The sequence below is a fragment of the Talpa occidentalis genome, unplaced genomic scaffold (assembly GCF_014898055.3).
Source record: "Talpa occidentalis isolate TD23 unplaced genomic scaffold, MPIMG_talOcc4v2.1 talOcc4.8, whole genome shotgun sequence".
NCBI classification, from domain to species: domain Eukaryota; kingdom Metazoa; phylum Chordata; class Mammalia; order Eulipotyphla; family Talpidae; genus Talpa; species Talpa occidentalis.
The window spans coordinates 85,624,450-85,628,816 of NW_023605194.1; positions in this window are offsets into that span (position 1 = coordinate 85,624,450).

Consider the following 4,367-nt stretch of genomic DNA (forward strand, 5'->3'; position numbering starts at 1 on the left):
TTCTTTTAAATTGCTGAGTCTACTGTATTGATAATAGTCTGCAATTCATCTTCTTCCTCTTAATTCCCTCTAATTTTTCCCCAGTCCATCCTATCCACCCCCTCCACACCCAACCAGAGTAAACTCAAATTACAAACTTCTTAAAAATGTCAATGTTATACGACAGAATAAGGATCTCACTTATCAGTTGGCATAAAATTCCTTTCTTAATCCAGTCCTCAACTCTTTCTCCATTCTCCTCTTCCAAAATATTTATTTCACAGCAAACTAGATCTACAAAAAAGTGCTTTCAGTGCAAAGATGATAACCCCATTCCTGCCTCCATGCTCTCATGCAATGTTCTGTTTTCTGCCTGCAACAAATTCCCCATTCTCCACCTGTGAGTGCCTTCTAAACAAGAAAATAATAATAATTCTCATTCATGAGTCAACTGAAAAAAAATTCCTCATATTTGACTTATCCATTATCCCATTAGAAAAAATCAACTATTAACACTATATTTTTCATTATATTTGCTACAACAAGGTAAAAATGTTTAAAAATGTTTGATACTTTAACTTTCTCTTTTTATGTTTCTATCAGACCATAGACGACTGGATTGCAGAAACCATACTGTAAAGGCAGGACTGGGCACAGGGCAGGTTTTCTGATCCCATGCAGATCGGGTAAAGGAGGAGTCAGAGTCCTCAGTAGTTTTGCAGGTTTTTTATTTGGGGTTCACCAGGCATATGGCAGGCAGGGGTGCTGGCTGGGGGGCTGGGAGGCTGGCAGGCCTCCCAGCCCCCAGCAAGTCCTCACTCTATCTGGGCTCTCTAGCGTTCGTTCTGCTGCTTCTCGGCTTCGGCTGTGGCTGCGGCTGCTGCTGCTGCTGGTGCTGGTGCTGCTGGCGTCCCCCCGTGACGCCGCCCTTAAAAGCACAGTCTTAGCTCAGCTGAATCCCATCTACCTATGCCCACACCCTATTCCAGGTGCCCACCATCAGGCATGCATTCAGGACAAGGATCCATCATCTATCCTGATGGCGGAAGGGCAGAAAAGCCTGATATTTTCTTTACCCTACACCATACATATTCATTTTCTTTTTTAACTTTAATACATAATTATTGACAAGCACACAATCAAAATTTCAATCTCAAGCACACTGTACTTTCTAATTTCCATAAGTGATGGTTCAGAGAATGAGTGAGCAGAAAGTTGGTTCTGAATGTAAAGATTCTATTAAAATAATTCGTATTTGGAGTCATTGAAACCTCATGTATTATCTACGTTAAAGTGAAATGGAATCATCAGAACCAAGGCTCAACATTTAAAATGAGTGTTATTCTTTTTTCATTTAAATTTTAAAAATACTAAATCCTTTAAATAGTATTTATTGGTCATTATATCGGCAACATCTGGCTGATTCTACTTTAAGAGCTCTGTTTAATTCTCCTGAGAACTTTGATTTTTTAATATTAATAAGAAATGATGATTCAGGCATCAATTTGACATGTAAATTTACATATTCTTCCCTTAACCTGCTATGCATACTACACAATGAAACTGGTCTTAAGGCTGTTTTCACGGCCTGCTTGGGGCCTATTCACAGAGTGGAGAAAGCAAATGGGTGAATTGGCTCTATAGGCTGCAGTGTCCCCACATTATATGAGATCCTATTACTTCAGTAGGGAGCCAAGTTTGGAAAGGTGGGAGGTCAGGCCCACACACAAACATTTCTTCCCACAAGGAGTAGGTGGAATCAATTTGTCCGTTAGAAACATCCTTATCAGGGACAAGAGGCATGAGCAATTAGAAGGTGTCGGGTATCATTAAATAAGGTTGGGGACTAGACCCCAAACTCCTTGCCCAGCTGAAAGAATTGGAAAGCTTGGATAGATAAAGGGAACTGGCAGGGTTGCTATGGGAACCAGGCCATCGACTCATCATTTTGACCCTGAATGCATAAGCAGGGCAAGGGTTAACACTGGAGACCAGACATCCCAGCATATAACTGGCCCAAACTGATTCCCTCCATCAGAAAAACAGGTGATGAAAGGGAGCCCTGAGTCCTTCTTCACTCACAGACCTCTCAGATCTCGCCCCCTGCTCCACTGCAGGGTGATTAGGTAGGTGTGCCTTTTTTGTTCTCCGTTCTGTCACTGGATATTCTTTCACTCCCACAGCTTGCCTCACCCCAGTATTGCTTGGTCACAATTTGTATAAAGGGGCAATATCTTCTGAATCTTAATAGCCTTTATTTATGTTCTGCAAGACTACCACCGAGGCTGTGAGATGGAGACTGGGGAGAGCTGCTGCATCTAGAATGCTGCTCAGAAGATGCTGGGCTGGCTCTGATATAATAAAAGAAATGGTAGTCAGGAAAATATGGCCACCAGATTTAATAAGCCAGTAACTGATAATAACAAGCAGATCAATAATATATAGCATTTATTATGATCATAATTCCAATTTTGCAGATTCAGAGACAAGGCAGAGAGAGATGAAGTAATGTGCCTGAGGTCACTCAGCAAACAATTATGACCTATTGATCAAATATAAGTACGCCTGACACCAAAGCTCATGCTCCTAATTGCTCTTGATCAGGATGGTCCCTAATGGACTGATTCCACCTGCTCCTTGAAGGAGAGAAAAAAAAAATTGTGTTGTAGTCCTGACCTCCCTCCTTTCCAACGCTGGCTCCCTACTGATATGAAAATATCTCATATAATGCCCGGACACAGGAGCCTATAGGTCCACACATTTGCTTCCTCCACTCTGTGTGAATAGACCCTGTGCAGGCCCTGAAACTGGGATCCTGACTACCCAGAGTATGGTCCTGGATCACGAAAGATGGGTGCTGGGAGCCCAGAGGCTTCTCTTCCTTTCGTGGGGGAGCACAACTAGAAGAGGGTCAAAGGAGAGTCCTTCAAAGTGTCATTACTCAAAGTGGGGTTCTGGGGCTAGCACACCAGGATCCCAGAATTCCTTTCTGCTTGCTAGACTAGGTTCTGAGAGGCTAAGTGCCTCAGGTCACTCAGCAAATCATTATCAAGTCAATGATCAAATGTAGGTACATCTGACTCCAAAGCACATGCTAATTGCATAGGCTGTTGCCCTAATCAGGATGGTCACTAATGGACAAATTGATTCCACCTGGTCCTTGGAGACAAGAAATTTTTGGGTCGTGGGCCTGACCTCCCTCCTTTCCAACCTTGGCTCCCTACTGATATGCAAGAATCTCCTACAATGTGCGGACACTGCAGCCTTTAGATGCATTTACTTTCTCCACTCTATGAGTAGACCCCATGCAGCCCTGAAAATGGTCTAAAGCCTGCCTAGAACGGAATTCTGGGGTCCTGAATGCCCAGAGTATGGTCCAGGAGCAAGGAGGATGGGCGTTGGAGCCCAGAGGCTTCTTCCCTGTTAGGGAGGAGCACAGCTGGACGGGGGTCAAAGGAGAGTCCTTACTCATAGTGGGGGCCTGGGGCCAGCAGCACCAACATCCTGCAGGAACTTGTTAGAAATGCAGATTATCAGGTCCTGCCTCAGACTGACTGGCTCAAAAACTCTGGGGCTAGGCAGCAGCTGCCTGTGTTTTCAGATCTCCGGTGATTCTGATGTTCACTGAGTCCTGAGAAGCAGTGACTAGAGAATCAGTTTTACAAATCTAGAGACTAGGCTCTGAGAGGTTAAGTAATGTGCCTGACGAACACCAGATTGCATTAGCCTGATTAAAATTACTTTCTTGAATAAAGTATTTTAAGAATCATTTTCATTTATATATATGTAATGAAATATATATTAAAATTTTGAAATTTATATTAAGATTTTAGCACTTGACCCTTTTATGTCAGGAACTGAATTCAAGGAGTGAATGAAATAGAATGGTCCCCTCAGACCTCAAGGAAACAACTTTAGGTCATTAGTGTGTGTAGGAGAAATAAAATTGATTAGGCTTTTATGCCACCGGCTTCTTTTGCTATCACCTGCAGCCTTGATCATGTAGAGGGTGCATGGCTGTGGAGTACACATGCCCGACTACGGACACCTGAGCATGGGGTGTGTGCATGTACAAGTGTGCACACCTGAGCCTAGAGATCAGGGATATAAGGGCGGTGTTACTCAGCGCCCATTATGGCGGAACGGCTACTAGAAGACTGGCAACAGCTACGAGAGGAAACCCAGAAAAAAAGAGTGCAGAGATTCTCAGGGGGCTCTAGTTGCTGTCTCCGTGCTGGTTTGCTTCCCCTGCTTGCTATTAAAACCTGTAAAAATGATGCCAATGGCTCCAAAATTCCCTTTCAAATCACTAGAACCGACAGTGAACCTACCCGTCCTGGAATGGTTGCAAAGCAATATGTAATCGTAAGAATCATAATTTTGAGAAC